General features: G+C 42.4%; 1 pseudogene; it reads left to right on the top strand.

Annotated features, from left to right (window-relative positions):
- The first annotated feature begins 932 nt into the window (after window positions 1-932).
- Window positions 933-17,407, top strand: part of LOC102965471 — a 71,565-nt pseudogene continuing 55,090 nt past the window's right edge.

Raw genomic sequence — 17,407 nt, 5'->3', positions numbered from 1 at the left:
TTGGCAGCCCTACCAGTATAGATGCAAAGGGCACTTCCTTTTGGAAAACTAATCTGGTTTCCTGGCTGCCTAAAACGGAATTCTAAGTAAGGCTGCTGATTGACCTTAATAATTGAGACCTCTCAGAATTCGGGAATGGCCTAGGTGCCCCGAGCTTCCCCTTTTTTATAATTAAAAATGCAATGTCTTTGTTCCGGTTTTGACACAATTGATGCTAATGGCAAACAGATAGCATTTTTCATATATTAACTAATAATGGTTACAAAACTCGGAAGTAGGTATTGCCTTCCTCATTTTACAGATGAAGTAAATGATGCAGAAGGAGGTTTAGTAACTTTCCTAGGGTTTCAGATCTTGCAAATAGTGGATTCAAACCTAGGCAGTCCAGATGTAGAGTCCATATATCTGAATAGGGAGAGGGTTAACATTAGGCAGGGAGAGATGAAGGACCTTCAGGGAGGTAGGAAGCAGCACAAGTGGGAGGCTGAAGAAGCAGCAGCAGAGAATGGTAAAAAAAAAAAAAAAAAAAAAAAAAAAAAAAAAAAAAGGGGTAAGATGAATGTATTCAGGACCTGCCTGGGCTAAGTGCTATGCGTGGAGTCTGACAAACTTCATGATAAGGTCCCGATTAAAAAGGCAGGGGCAAAAATCTTCAGCGGCTACCCAATTGTGACCCTTCTCACCCTGGAGAGCTTTATACTTTCCCTCAGTAAACCTTATCGTTTTGCTCACTGTTGTTCTGGAGATTCATTCTTCGACTCCGTGAGACAAGGACTAGCGTCTCTCCCACCCTCCTGTAACATAATGATACTGTAATACAGACACCATTGCTAGGAAATAGGTACTCCATGTCCAACATGCTTGCAGAATTGGCTGGATTTGTAAGCAGAAAGAGTTAGGGGTCCTGGGGAAAAGAAAGACCAGATGTAGTGATGCCTACAGACTGGGCCAGAGGACCCAGAAGGACTCCTGCAGGACCAGCCATGAGAATCCTTAGCTTTGGGCAGGATGGAAATCAAACGCCCACCAGCCCAGCCGGAAGTGAGAGCAGAGTTCATTAAAGATAAAAAGCAGATACAGTCGAAGCATCTGGGAGACTTGGAAAAGAAAGTAGCGTGACTCTCATCTTTGTTCTTTTTCGGTTCCTGGGGGGTTTCATTGAGGGTGATTGTCTGCTGTACGTGTCCCCCTCAGACATCCAGGAAGCAAGAACCGGTTAGAACAAAGACCGGGGTCCAGGTGTTATTCCTTGGAGTCAAGGGGCCTTAGTATCTAGATATCTAGCGCTAGTGGTTTGGACTATGCATATAATAATTTCTTCCTTTCATTCTCACCTGGTCCTTCCTCAGATGTTACCTATTCTAGAGAAATCATTAATTTCCTGTCCCTTTAAAGGTGGACAAACATGATTTGCATTACAAGGTTTGTGCAAAGTGGGGTGAGGTTGCAAGAATAGATGCAGAAAAAGGAACAAAAGTAGATTTTTATGGAGTCTTTCAGTTTCCCTGTCTTAATAGCTTTCTTGACGTAAGAAAAGTCATTTTAGGCCCCTGTCCTTCTTTTATGTGAAAGAACGTAAAGACAAGCCACTACCAGGCCAGGAGATAACCTAATCATATCCAGGACAATAAATCACTGGTAAAACTCCCAGTGCTGATTCAAAAGTAAAGATTGCTGACATACATTCTTTTTTTTATTTTTTTAATATTTATTTATTTTTGAAGAAGAGAGAGACAGAGTGTGAGCAAGGGAGGGGCAAGAAGAGCAGGGGACACAGAATCTGAAGCAGGCTCCAGGCTCCAGGGTCCTAGCTGTCAACACAGAGCCCCATGCGGGGCTGGAACCCACTGTGAAATCATGACCTGAGCCAAAGTCGGATGCTTCACCAACTGAGCCACCCAGGCACCCCTACCTGACAAACATTCTTGACTTATCTTTAAATGATCTAAATCCTTTTTGAGCAGTCAAATACTGACCAAGAAAAGCCAGAGAATTGATGATACTGATCCTTGCTGGCCCTCATAACTTTGACCTGGACTCTGTCACCTTGACATGACTTTTGCTCCCAAATTGCTTGCTGAATTCCCCATTGCATAAGCCCTTTCATGAATATGCATGAACCCTTAGCTTAAAACTTCCCCAGTTTTGTTCTTACGGAGACACTGCTTTGGGAAATATCCCCAGTGTACTCCTTTACTTGTTGCAAGTGAAACTCTTGTTTTTCCTATTCTTTGGCTTGGTTGTGTCTTTTGGCTTGACACCCTCCAAGAGGGAAACCCAGTTTCAGGTCATAGAATGAAGTAATCTGAGTCAGAAACATAAGTTTTCCACATATGGTACTCAAGGTCGAGGTAAAATGAAGTGTCACCAGCTAGACCCCAAGACCTGACCTTTGCTGCCCACCTGCTTGTACTCATGGGCCTTTGTCCCATATGTTTCCTTAAGCTCTTCTTGCCAGCTTATCTCTTAACTCTGGCAAATGGAAAGTGAAACTGAACCTCCAGCAATAGCAACTGCCTTGACAAGACCTCCAGCTGGCCTAGACCACCCAGACAAATTTGAGCATCACCCCTCTGACTCACACCTACACAGATGGACCATGGATGACTGACAACTACCTTTACCTCATTATAGTACTAAAATCTCCATCCAAGGAGGAGCATAAGCCTCATTTACATAACATACAATGTGTGTATAGGCATGTTTCCTTAAGACACATGGGCAACCTTGTGCCCATTTCTACATATGATGACAAGGCTTCCCTATCTAAATAGTCATCCTAACCCTAAATAAATAACCCTAAATAAACTCACCCTTGCTCAGAGTCATGGCTTTGGAAGTTATTCCCCATGTTCTTCTTATTTGCTGCAAATAAAGTTTTCTCCGTGCAACAACTCAACCTGATACAGTTTCTGACTCACCAAGGAGGAACTCACATTGGTTTGGCTACAGTAGGAAATAATAATTTATGATGTATTGGTACTGAGATACAAATTTAAAGTCATAAAATAAACATAATATTACTTTCTTTCAATCCTATCAATGTATATTTGGGAAACCTCTGTGGAATTGCTTCCAAATGAGCCTACATTTGACACCCAGTTGGAACTCCTGGCCTCTCCATGATCAGCTCTGTGTACATTTAGCAGTTACTTCATTCCCCCTGGGTTACTGTGGTAGTGGGAAGCAATTCCTTCTGGATAAGATAGAATAGTAACCAAGGGTGTCAGCAAGGAAAGCAAAACAAGCATAAAATCTGACAGCCTGAACTTAACAACACTTCCCAATTAATGAGTACTTACTGTATTCCAGTCATGTGCTAAGGACTGAACATATATGACTCATTACTTCTCACAACAGCTTCGTGAAGTAGGTACTATCATCTGTATTTTGCAGATGAGAACATTGAAATTTGTAAAGATTGTAACCAAAATAACATGAGTTCGCTCCTTGATGAGTCACAGATGGAAACTACACCAGGTGAAGTTGTCACACAAAGTAAATTTTATTTGTAAATGAAGCTTCTGCTCCATCTTGGGTAGAGATTTTAGTATAATAAGGAGGTAAAGGGGACTGTCAGTCATTCCATGGTCCTTCTGAGAAGGCATGAGTTGGGGGTTAAGATTGAAATGGTCTGGGTGATAGGGGCTTGCCAGAACTCATTGTCCAAGCAGTAGCTATTGCTTGAAGGGTAGTTTTGGTTTTCATCACAGGATGCTATGCCCGTTGGGTCTTTTGCCTGAGTTATGAGATAAGCTAGAAAGAAGAGCTTAAGGAAAAGTGTAAGGCAAAGTTCAGTGGGTACAAGCAGGTAAACGGTAAAGGTCAGGTCTCCGGGTCTAGCCAGTGACAAGATCAGGAGGCTTTATCCACTATATATCTGAAGCACCATCAGAGATGCAAAGATTCTAAGGTGGAAAGGAGTCTGAGAAAACACAAAAAGTCCAATGTTTCTGGAAAAAAAGATCTAAAATTATACTGACTAGGCAAGTAAGCAGGGACCAGATCCTTTGGGTCTTATAACCATGATAAACATGCAATTTTCATCCTAAGAGTAATGAGAATCCATTTGTCAAAGTCACTGTTGCTTACCCAGCAGCCATTCCATAGCTACCATCTTCCTTGCTAATAGAAACCTAATTTGATTATTGGGCTCAAGACAAATACTCAAGGAAGGTAGGTTTATCTCACAGCCTCTGGGGATAAATCTAAGCGTGGTAATCCCATTCCCCTTTATCATGAACTGGTCTGGGAATGGGCACTTATTGAATTTAGGCAAATGATATCTAAGAAGTCAACTGACACTTTCTGGGAAGGGCTTTGCTTTCTGATGAAAGAGAGAGCACCTAGAGAAGCAAACCTTTTTTTCCCCCCTACTCCCAAATTCTTGCTTGGGATGCTGTCCTATGAGAACATTATGTTTGCAATTCATGGTGGTTTTAAAATATGTCCACAAATTATTTGATACTTTTCTTTTAAAAAGGCAGAGCCTGATTCCCTATCCCTGAATGTGGGCTATACTTACTGACTCACTTCTGATGAACATGAAAGAAGACTTCAAGTACCTTCATTTTGACCTCAGTGTGCTTTATAATTGATTAAGTTCTTCCTTCCAGTTTATCTCTTAATTTAGGCAAAAGATCCTGTGGGCAAAGCATCCCCTGATGATAACTGAAAATACCCCCTCAAGCAATAAAGACTGCCCTGAGTCAGCAAGACCCCATGTAATTGACCCAAAGGCAATGATTGACCTGACCTTTACTGCCCACTAGCATGTACCCACTGACCTTTGTCCCTCATTTCCTTGTATAAACCAAGGAGTATTTTCAGTACTTTAGAGACAGTCTTTGAGACATTAGTCCACTGTCTTCCCAGTGTTGGTTTCACTGAAGTAAATCCCTTTCTTGTTTCACCACTACTCATCTCTCTACCTTTGGATTTTGTCAGCGGTGAGTGGCTGAACCTCATATATTTAGGACCCTCAGATCCAGGTGCTCTTGTACTCCTGCACCCTGGTTATAAACAAAATGTGATAGAAATGACTGTGTGACTTCCAAGACTAGGTCTTAAAAGACATTGTGGATTTATTCTTACTCTCTCCTAGATCATTCACTCTGGGGAAACCAGCTGCCATGTCACGGGGACATTCAAACAGCCTGATGGAGAGGCCCACATGGTTATGAACTGATGCCTCTTCTCAATAACCAACAAAGAACTAAGGCTTCCTTCCAGTAGCAATGTGAATAAGCCATCTTGGAAATGAATCTTGCAGGCCCACTCAAGCCTTCAGATGCCTGCAGCTCTGGCCAACATCCTTACTGCAGTCTCATGAAAGACCTTGAACCAGGACCACCCAGCTTAGCTGTTTCCAATTTCATGACACACCAAAATTGTAAAATAATGTTTGTTGTGTTGAGGTACTAAATTTTGAGGTATTTTATTACTCAGACTGAGTCCTTGATGACATCCATGACCTACTGAATTAACCAACCATGGCACTGCCCTAATGAGACAGGGAAACGGAAGGGACCCCATAAAAAAATCTATTTTTTCTTTGCTATTTTTTTCTTCTTTTATTATTTTTAATTTTTTTATTGTTTAGAGAGAGAGAGAACATGCAAACAGGGGAGAGGGTCAGAAGGAGAAAAAGAGAGAATCCCAAGCAGGCTCCAGGCTCAACACAGAACCTGATGTGGGCCTCGATCCCAAAACCCTGGGATCAGGGCCCAAACCAAAATCAAGAGTTGGACACAACTGACTGAGCCACTCAGGCACCCCTCCTGCTTTTAGTCTTGCTAGAACCTACACCCCTGCCTCATGCATGCCTTGATGTATGTCCTCCTTGTAAAGATCAAGGAGTTAATGATTTCTTTGGAGTCTTTCAGCACAATGGATAACATCTAAGGAGTGACCAGATGAGGTCTTCATGAACATTATCCAAGACCAGTGACTCCAAACACCTTGACACCAAGACTCCAGGGTATAAGTGACTTGTGGAGGACACCTGAGCACTTATCCTTGTTCGACCAGTTCCTGGATACCTGGGAGGACACTTACACCAGACCATCATCCCCACTAAAAACCCCAGACCACAAACAAAGATGAGACTCATGCTCCATTACTTTCCAAGTCTCCCAGATGCGTTGTCTGTATCTGCTCTATCTTAAATGAACTCTGCTCTCACTTCCTGCTGGCTTACTTTTGATTTCTATCCTGAGCAAAGCCAAGGACCCTCTTGGCTGGTCCTGTGGGACCTCTTTGGGTCTGAGGACCCAGCCTGCCTGCATCACTATTACAATTTCTTATTGTTGAAATTAACAAACCCTAAATTTTAAGCCCCATTTCATCGAGTATGCTGTTGCTTGCAGCTGAAAATACCTTTCTACACTATTGAAGGGATTCAAGCAAGAGTGATATGATCAAGTTTACATTTCTATTTTACTTTTTAAATTTATTTTAAGAGAGAGAGCACTTGTGCAAGCAAGAAGGGGAGGGCAGAGAGAGAGAGAGAGAGAGAGAGACAGAGCATCCCAAGCAGATTCACACTGACAGTGCAGAGCTCGATGCAGGGCCTGAACTAGCAAACTGTGAGATCATGACCTGAGCTAAAACCAAAAGCCAGACACTTAACCAACTGAGCCACCTAGATGCCCCCAAATTTAAATATTTAAAAGTTCATCCTTGGGAGACTTTCACCTATGCTACTGGGGTAATCTTGGACGAGCTCATTGGAACTAATCTTCCCATTGAGAAATAGTAGAAAAGCTGGAAATTTTTCAAAAGCATCTATTGAAGGTATTAGAGAACTACCAAGGTCATTGAAGCTTAGGGAAGAATTTTGAAGCCAGGATTTAAGAGGAAAATGAAACCCAGAGAAGTTAAGTCCATATTGGGGGATACTTTTCCCCATAAGGACATCTACCAATTCCAGAAGAGGCAGAGGAAAGATCTAGCATAATTTTGGTTAGATTCAGGGGGCTAAAGAGGAAAAATTAGACTTCCAGGACTACCAAGGAAAGGAGGCTTTGATAAAACCCACAGACTTTGGGTTGCAAACTTGAAGGACAACCCCTTAGGAATAAAGATGAATAAGAAATAGATCAGCTCTCACATAAAGCCCAGCTTCTTATTATCCCAATCCATGATTGAATAAAGTGACCTGGAATTTGTAATACCTCTAGGTTAGTAATCTACTAGGAAGAAACAAATATAAAACACTTTTCTGAAGATAACTTTATCAAGAGCCCCAAATTATTACTACATTTTTTATACACAATCAAAAATTTAAAAGTAGTGTTGCTTGAGTGGCTCAGTCAATTGAGCATTCGACTCTTGACTTCAGCTCAGGTCATGATCCCAGGCTTGTGGGATCAAGCCCCATGTTGGGCTCTGTGCTGCATGGAGCCTGCTTTTTCCCTCTGACCCTCTCCCCTGCTCATGCTCTCTCTCTCTGTCAAACAAAAATAAATTACAAAGTATATTATTTATCTATTGCTATTTGCCCCCAGACTCAGAAACTTAAAACAACACCAAAAAAATAGCTCAGTTTCCGTGGGTCATGAATTCAAGAACAGCTTAGCTGGGTGGTCCTTACTCTGGGTCGCTCATGACATTGCTGTTATCTGAACACTTAACTAGGACTGGAGGATCCACTTCTAAGATGGTGCACTCACATGGTTGTTGGCAGGAAGCCTCAGCTTCTCACCACATGTGCCTCTCCATAGTGATGTTTGAGTATCCTAATGACATGGCAACTAGCTTCCCCCAGAATGAATGATTAAAGAGAGAACAAGAAAGAAGCCATCATGCCTTTTGTGACCTAGTCTCAGAAGTCACACACCATCATTTCAACCATATTCTATTCATTAGAAGTAACCACTAAGTCCAGCCCATACTTGGGGGTAGGGTAGATGGGTTTAACCTCTTGAAGGAAGAAAAATAGAGGAATTTGTGGACATATATTAAAACCACAACACACACTATACTTGGGTCTTAATTTTGCTGAGGCGTAGACCTAATGATAGGACATGCACACAATCCTCAACCCATGAAGAGATAAACATAACAACTCTGAGGAATATTAAAGACAGATTTCAGCCACAATGGCCACTTTCTAGACTTCTACCCATGCCTTTTCTATGCTTACATTTTCATGTAATTATAGAAATTTCACAGTTGATAGCAATTTGAAGGTCCCACAGGTCCAAACTCCTACCTCCTATACTATAAAAATGCCTTTTAAACATCTAGCTTCAGATGGGTGCTAGATGGGTGCTAGGGTGGCTCAGTCAGTTAAGCGTCCAACTCTTGGGTTTCAGGTCAGGTCATGATCTCATGGCTTCATGAGTTTGAGCCCTACATCACGCTCTGTGCTGACGGTGTGGAGCCTGCTTGGGATTCTTTCTCTGCCTCTCCCCCACTCACACTGTCTCTGTCTCTCTCAAAAATGAATTTTAAAAAGTTTTAACATCTAGCTTCTATTTGAATATTCAATAATGAAGGGGCATCTGGGTGACTCAGTTGGTTGGGTGTCTGACTCTTGATTTCAGCTCAAGTCATGATCTCCCAGTTCGTGGGATCAAGTCCTGCATCAGGCTCAGTGTTGACAGTGCAGAGACTGCTTGGGATTCTCTCTCTCCCTCTCTCTTCCCCTCTCCCCCAAACTCTCTCTCAAACTAAATAAATAAAAATTAAAAAAATAATGGATACTAACCCCAATGTTTATAGCAGAACTTTCAACAATAGCCAAATCATGGAAAGAGCCCAAATGTCCATCAACTGATGAATCAATAAAGAAGATGTGGTTTATATACATAATGGGATACTACTTGGCAATGAGAAAGAATGAAATTCTGCCATTTCCAACAACATGGATGGAACTGGAGGGTATTATGCTAAGAGAAATAAGTCAGTCAGAGAAAGACAGATATCATATGTTTTCACTCATATGTAGAATTTGTGAAACTTAACAGAAGACCATGAGGGAAGGGAAGGGGAAAAATAGTTTCAAACAGAAAGGGAGGCAAACCCATAAGAGACTCTTAAATACAGAGAACAAACTGAGGGTTGATGGAGGGGGTAGGGGAGAGGAGGAAATGGGTGATGGGTATTGAGGAGGGCACTTGTTGGGATGAGCACTGGGGGTTGTATGTAAGCAATGAATCACGGGACTCTACCCCCAAAACTAAGAGTACACTGTATACACTGTATGTTAGCTAACTTGGCAATAAATTATATTAAAAAAAAGTTTTACTTAAAAACATTCTCCATTACTTCCTGTAACACCCTTGACATTTGCTGCAAATACATGTTCATTTCAAAAAAAAACCATTAGGGTGACTGGGTGGCTCAGTCAGTTAAGTGTCCAACTTCAGCTCAGGTCACGATCTCGCAGTTTGTGAGTTCAAGCTCCACGTTGGGCTCTGTGCTGGCAGCTCAGAACCTGGAACCTGCTTTGGATTCTGTGTTTCCCTCTTTGCCCCTCCCCTGCTCATGCTCACGCTCTCTCTCTCTCTTTCTCCCAAAAAATAAATAAACATTAGGATCAGGAGCCAAGATGGCAGAACAGCATGGAAGTTTTTTTGTGTCTCACATCCATGAAATACAGCCAGATCAATACTAAACCATCCTGCACACCTAGAAAACTGATTTGAAGATTAAAACAACAATCTGCACAAACTGAACCACAGAACTCAGCAGGTACACTGCGTGGAGAGGTGAACTGGGGGAGAGAGAAGCTGCAGAGGGCAGGGAGCTGTATTTGCTTGTGGAGACAGGACAGAGATGGGGGGAGAGTACAGGAAAAGCACCCCCCAAGAACATCTGGAGAGAAAGTGGAAAATTGGAAACAACCGCAGGGACTAAACTAAAAAGGGAGAAAGGATAAAGGAGAGGGTTTAAATTCCATTAAGACTGCAAACAAGGGGAGTGCAAAGGCTGCAACTCAGCAGCTCGATACCTGGCGGTGCTCTGGTAGGAAGTCCGAATCCCTAGGAGCAGAGTGGGGTCTGGGAGATCCTCGGACCACACGGGGAGAAGTGGATCCTCTTCTAGAAGGACATTTGGTAGAGGCTGTGTGGCCATCCAGTCCCAGCAGACCCCAGAGAACAATCACATTCACTGCTGCTGGAACAAGGATTTTAAGTGGGAAGCCTGGTGCCAGAAGTGCGTTGTGATTTTCCATAATACCTGAAACACTGCTGCTACATGATCACGTGAACTTTATCCGGGGCAGGCTGGCGTCCAGCCACAGTCTCTGGGCATCGACAGCAGCATGGTCTCGCAAACATCCCTGGGTGTAGCCAGCACCATGCCATTGTCAGTGAGATACTCATCCAGAGGATCTGAGTAGGTCAAAGCTGCAAACCCTCAGAAGTGAGAGTTCGGGAAACACAGCTGCATCTGAGATGAAACTCAGGAGGGAGGTGCCACCTGACAACCTGACAACCTGGTCACAGACACTGTAAAAGCAGGGAGTGGATGGAAACCAGAGACAAAGGACAGGTGCACGATTGCTGGTCCAGGAGAGCAGAGTTCCAATACTAGAGACTGGGTAGCTGGGTAATACTATTTTCACCCTTCTCGCACATGTGCATACACATCTACAAGCACCACAACAATCCACCCCAGTAAGCTAAGCAGTGCCATCTAGTGGAGAATGGAGCCGTTACACTAAGCCCTGCCCAACTGGGCAAACCTCGTCCTTCAGGAACACCACAAATATCTCTGCTTGCTTACTTTACGGACAATAAAGTGCTTCATAGTTTGACTTCTAGAGGAAAATTATGTAATTTCAGTTGTATTTCACTCTGCTCTCTGTTCCACTTATTCAATTATCTTTTTTCTTTGTCATTTCATTTCTTTTTGTTGAATATAGAAAGAGAAAAATTTTTTATTTTCAATTTTTATTAAAAATATTTTTCTTTAATTTTTTACTGTACTATTCACATTTTTGTAGTTTTTCAAATTCTATTTTACTTCCATCATTTCATTCTATTCTGATTCATAGAATATATTATCTCCAATTTCAAATGTTTTCCTTTTTTTCTTTTCTTTCTTTTTTTCCTTTTTTTTTGTTTTTCTTTTTTCCTTTTTCCTCTAATCTTTGAAACTCCTTTCAATAACCATACCAAAACACACCTAGGATCTAGCATCATTTATTTGATGTGTGTGCATGTGTGTTGTTTTTAATTGTTTAACTTTAATTTTGTTTTTTTTCACCTTATTAATTCCTTTTCTTCCTTCAAAATGATGAAACAAAGTAATTCGCCCCAAGAGAAAGAGCAGGAAGAAACAACAGCCAGGGACTGAATTATCACAGATACATGAAAAATGTCTTTACTGTTCTGCTTCTATTTCCTTTAGGTGTGCTGTTAGATTTTGTATTTGGGATTTTTCTTGTTTCTTGAGATAGGCCTGGATTACAATGTATTTTCCTCTCAGGACTGCCTTCGCTGCATCCCAAAGCATCTGGATTGTTGTATTTTCATTTTCGTTTGTTTCCATATATTTTTTAATTTCTTCTCTAATTGCCTGGTTGACCCATTCATTTCTTAGTAGGGGGTTCTTTATTTTTATTTTTTAAATGTTTATTGCTGAGACAGAGAGAGACAGAGCATGAGTGGTGGAGGGGCAGAGAGAGAGGGAGACACACAATCCAAAGCAGGCTCCAGGCTCTGAGCTGTCAGCACAGAGCCAGACACAGGGCTCGAACTCACAGACCGTGAGATCACCACTTGAGCTCAAGTCGGATGCTCAACCAACTGAGCCACCCAGGTGCCCCAAGTAGGGTGTTCTTTAACCTCCATGCTTTTGAAAGTTTTCCAGACTTTTTCCTGTGGTTTATTTCAAGTTTCATAGCATTGTGGTCTGAAAGTGTGCATGCTATGATCTCAATTCTTTTATACTTATGAAGGGCTGTTTTGTGACCCAGTATGTTATCTATCTTGGAGAATGTTCCATGTGCACTTGAGAAGACAGTATATTATGTTGCTTTGGGATGCAGAGTTGTAAAAATATCTGTCAAGTCCATGTGATCCAATGTATCATTCAGGGCCCTTGTTTCTTTATTGATCCTGTGTCTAGATGATCTATCCATCGTTGTAAGTGGAGTGTTAAAGTCCCCTGCAGTTACCACATTCTTATCAATAAGGTTGCTTGTATTTGTGATTAATTGTTTTATATATTTGGGGGCTCTCATATTCGGTGCATAGACATTTATAATTGTTAGCTCTTCCTGATGGATAGTGCCTGTAATTATTATATAATGCCCTTCTTCATCTCTTGTTACAGCCTTTAACTTAAAGTCTAGTTTGTCTGATATAAGTATGGCTACTCCAGCTTTCTTTTGACTTCCAGTAGCATGATAGATTGTTCTCCATCCCCTCACTTTCAATCTGAAGGTGTCTTCAGGTCTAAAATGAGTCTCTTTTAGACAGCAAATAGATGGGTCTTTGTTTTTATCCATTCTGATACCCTATGTCTCTTGGTTGGAGCATTTAGTCCATTTACATTCAGTGTTATTTTTGAAAGATATGGGTTTAGAGTCCTTGTGATGTCTGTAGGTTTCATGCTTGTAGTGATGTCTCTGGTACTTTGTGGTCCTTGCAACATTTCACTCACAGAATCCCCCTTAGGATCTCTTGTAGGGCTGGTTTAGTGGTGATGAATTCCTTCAGTTTCTGTTTGTTTGGGAAAACCTTTATCTCTCCTTCTATTCTGAATGACAGACTTGCTGGATAAAGGATTCTTGGCTGCATATTTTATCTGTTCATCACATTGAGGATTTCCTGCCATTCCTCTCTGGCCTGCCAAGTTTCAGTAGACAGGTCTGCTACTACCCTTATGTGTCTACCTTTGTAAGTTAGGGCCTGTTTATTCCCTAGCTGCTTTCAGAATTCTCTCTTTGCCCTTGTATCTTGCCAGTTTCACTATGATATGTCGTGCAGAACATCGATTCAAGCTACGTCTGAAGGGAGTTCTGTGTGCCTCTTGGATTTCAATGCCTGTTTCCTTCCCCAGATCAGGGAAGTGCTCAGCTATGATTTGTTCAAGTACACCTTCAGCCCCTTTCTCTCTCTTCTTCTTCTTCTGGAATTCCTACGATATGGATATTGTTCCGTTTGATTGTATCACTTAGTGCTCTAATCCTCCCCTCATACTCTTGGATTTTTTTTTATCTCTCTTTTTCTCAGGTTCCTCTTTTTCCATAATTTGATCCTCTAATTCACCTATTCTCTCCTCTGCCTCTTCAATCCGTGCTACGGCCGCCTCCATTTTATTTTGCACCTCATTTATAGAATTTTTTAGTTTCTCATGACTGTTTCTTAGTCCCTTGATCTTTGTAGTAGATTCTCTGCTGTCCTCTATGCTTTTTTCTAGCCCAGCAATTAATTTTATGGCTATTGTTCTAAATTCTTGTTCCATTTTATTGTTTAAATCTGTTTTGATCAATTCGTTAGCTGTCGCTACTTCCTGGAGTGTCTTTTGAGGAGAATTCTTCCGTTTTGTCATTTTGGCTAGTCCCTGTGGTAGCTCCAAACTGCAGGGCACTTCCCTTGTGCTGTCCGGAGAAACGTGTTGGTGGGCAGGGCTGCAGTCAGACCCGATGTCTGTCCCCAGCCCACTGCTGGGTCCACAGTCAGACTGGTGTGTACCTTATCTTCCCCTCTCCCAGGGTCAGGACTCACTGTGGAGTGGTGTGGCCCCTGTCTGGGCTACTTGCACACTGCCAGGCTTGTGGTGCTGCTTTGATGAGATCTGCCGCCCAGGGCGTATTAGCCGGGGATGATCTGCAAGGTGCACAGGGGCGGGAGGGGCAGGCTTAGCTAGCTTTGCCATTGATGGTCCCCTGCAGGAGGGGCCCTGCAGCACTGGGAGGGAGGCAGGCCCCTCAGAGGGATGGATCTACAGAAGCACAGCATTGGGTGTTTGCTCGGTGCAAGCAAGTTTGGTGATGGGAACTGGTTCCCTTTGGAATTTCGGCGGGGGGTGGGAGAGGTAAATGGCGCTTGCCAGCACCTTTGTTCCCCTGCCGAGCTCTGTCCTTCTGGGGCTCAACAACTCTCCCTCCTAGCGTCCTCACACCCTCCCCGCTCTCTGAGAGCAGAGCTGTTGGCTTTTTAACATTCCAGATGTTAAGTCCCACTGGTTTTCAGAACTCAGGCAGTCCAGCCCCTCTGCTTTTGCAACCCAATCTTCAGGGGCTCTGCCTTGCCCGGCAGGCTGCCCCTCCACCGCCCTGGCTCCCTCATGCCAGTCTGTGTAGTACACACCACCTCTCTGCCCTTCCTATCCTCTTCCATGGACCTCTTGTCTACACTTGGCTCCAGAGAGTCTGTTCTGCCAGTCTTCGGACAGTTTTCTGGGTTATTTAGGCAGATGTGGGTGGAATCTAAGCAATCAGCAGCACGATGTGAGCCCAGCGTCCTCCTACACCGCCATCTTCCCAGCTCTCCCTTTCTAGCTTCTTTAGGTGTAAGGTTAGGAGGTGTTTTTGAGATTTTCTTGTTCCTTGAGTTGAGCCTATATTGCTATATCCTTGCCTCTTAAGACCTCCTTTGCTACATCCCAAAAGTTTTGGACTGTCATGTATTCATTTCCATTTGCTTTCATGTATTTTTTTATTTCTTCTTTAATTTACTGGTTAATCCATTCATTCTTTAGAAGGATGCTCTTTAAGCTCCATGTGTTTGTGGTATCCCCAAATTTTTTCTTGTGGTTGACTTCAAGAATCATACCATTGTGGTCTGAAGATATGCATGGTATGGTCTTGATCTTTCTGTACTTTTTCAGGACTGATTTGTGACCTAGTATGTGATCTATTCAGGAGAATGTTCCATGTGCACTAGAAAAGACTGTATTCTGCTACTTTAGGATAAAATGTTCTGAATATATCTGTTAAGTCCATTGGTCCAGTGTGTCATTCAAAGCCATTTTTTCCTTATTGATTTTGCTTAGGTGATCTGTCCATTGATGTAAGCAGGGTGTTAACATCCCATACTATTTTTACATTATTATCAATGTTTTTTTATTAATTGATTTATATAGTTGGCTTCTCTCAAATGGGGGACCTATATATTTACAATTGTTAGACCTTCTTGTTGGATAATCTTCTTTATTCTGATATAGTGCCCTACTTCATCTCTTGTTAGTCTTTGGTTTAATATCTAGATTGTCTGATATAAGTAAGGCTACTCCAGCTTTCTTTTGATGCCCATTAGCACAACAGGTTGTTCTCCATCTCCTTACTTTCGGTCTGGAGGTGTCTTTAAGTCTAAAATGAGTGTCCTGTGAGCATCATATAGATGGGTCTTGTTTTTTTTTTTTATTGATTCTGATACCCTATGCCTTTTGATTTGAGCATTTAGTCAATTTACATTCATTGTAATTATTGATAGATAAGAATTTAGTGCCATTGTATCACCTGTAAAGTCGCTGATTCTGGAGATTTTCTCTGTTCCTTTCTAGTCTTTGTTGCTTTTGGTTTTTCTTTCCCACTCAAAGAATCCCCTTTAATATTTCTTGCAGGGCTGGTTTAGTGGTCATTAACTCCTTTAGTTTTTGTTTGGGAAATTTTATCTCTCTTTCTATTCTGAACGACAGTCTTGCTGGGTAGAGTATTCTTGGTTGCATAGTTTTCCTATTCAGCACATTGAATCTATCATGGCATTCCTTTCTGGGCTGCCAGGGTACTATGGAGAGATCTACTGTGAACATGATTTGTTTTCCCTTGTAGGTTAAGGATTTCTTTTCCCTTACCACTTTCAGGATTCTTTCCTTATCTCTATATTTTAAAATTTTTACTGCAATATGTCTTTGTTTTGGCTGGGTTTTATTGAATTTAATGAGAGCTCTTTGTGCCTTCTGGAATTTGATGTCTGTTTCCTTCCTCAGATTAGGGAAGTTTTCAGCTATAAATTTCTTCAAATAAACCTTCTGCCCTTTCTCCCCCCTCTTCTTTTTCTGGGACTCCTATGATATGAATATTATTATGCTTTATGAAGTAAATGAGTTCTCAAAGTCTACATTTGTGATCCAGCACTTTTCTTTGCCCCTTCTTTTCAGCTTCACTATTTTCCATAATTTTGCCTTCAATATCACTGATTCATTCCTCCACTACATCTATCCTCATTGTCTTTACATACAGTTGGATTTGCATCTCGGTTATACCATTTTTATTTCAGCCTGACTAGTTTTTAGCTCTTTTATCTCTGCAGTAAGAGATTCTCTAGTGTCTTGTATGCTTTTCTCAAACCCAGCTAGTATCCTTATGATTGTTGTTTTAAATTCTGGTTCAGCCATATTACTCATATCTGTTTTGATTAGATCCCTGGGTGTGACCTATCCATGTTCTTTCTTTTGGGCTCAATTCCTCCATCTTGACATTTTGTCTAGGTCACTGTTTTTTGTGTGTGTTATGAAAATTTGTTATATTTCCTGCTCCTGAGAGTAATGGCTACATTAATAAAAGGTCCTATACTGGCCAGGGTCTGGTGCTTGAGGAAGTGTTTCAGAGTGTGTGTTTTGCTATTGTATTTTGGCTGATCTTTCCCTCAGGTCAGTCCTCTGTAGAGTTTCTCCTTGCCTAAAGTGAGGAGTGTTTAGACCTTGTCTAGTGTGTGGCATTTTAAACTAGGTGTGCTTTGGCCTTCTTGTTAATAAGCCTGATCCTGTTTCCACTAGGGCTTGCAGGAGTTTGTGCTGGTCTTCTGGGGAGGGGTGCTTGCAGGAGTTTGTGCTGGTCTTCTGGGGAGGGACCTGTTGTGCTGGTTCTCAGGCTGACTTGCCCCAGTAAAGATGCACCTGCAGGGTGTGGTTTGGTGTTGCTTGGTGTAAGTGGCTCCAGCCTCCACTAGGGGGCACTGTGCTGGTCACTGAATTCTGTCCATGCTGATGGGCAGGGGGGGAAATAGTGTCACCTGGCTCTCTCACCCTGAGAGTGGAATTCACACCTGCCACCATTCAGGAAGCCCTCACAGAGGAGCGAATCTCCCTGCTTGTATTCCAGGCTTCTGTCAGAAACCTGCTCTCACCCTGTCTGTGTTGGGGTGGTCTGCCTGCCTGGTGACATAGCACTCCCACGTTTTATCTCAGGTGCACGGCTGGGTCTCAAAACCTCCAAATTTAGGGGCCTGGTGCGGCTTGGGCCCCTGCTAATCCTCTGCAGGAGGGTCTCAGCTGTGGCTGTTGCCATTCTGTCCCAGAAAAGGAGTTGCATGACTGTGCAGGGGCTCAGAGCCTATGGCAAAGTGGAGCCAAAACCTGGCTTCCAGGCTAGCTGCTTTCAGCAGGTGTCTCTGCTGCTATGCTAAATAACGGAGCTGCTCAATGGCACCGCCTGCTGTCTCTTTTGTCCTCCGAGAGGCAGTGCCACCTCTCCCAAATGCACTGCAAGGGGAACTGTTTC

The sequence above is a fragment of the Panthera tigris genome, chromosome X (genome assembly GCF_018350195.1).
Source record: "Panthera tigris isolate Pti1 chromosome X, P.tigris_Pti1_mat1.1, whole genome shotgun sequence".
In the NCBI taxonomy this organism is placed as follows: domain Eukaryota; kingdom Metazoa; phylum Chordata; class Mammalia; order Carnivora; family Felidae; genus Panthera; species Panthera tigris.
This window is presented reverse-complemented; position numbering and strand designations above follow the sequence as displayed.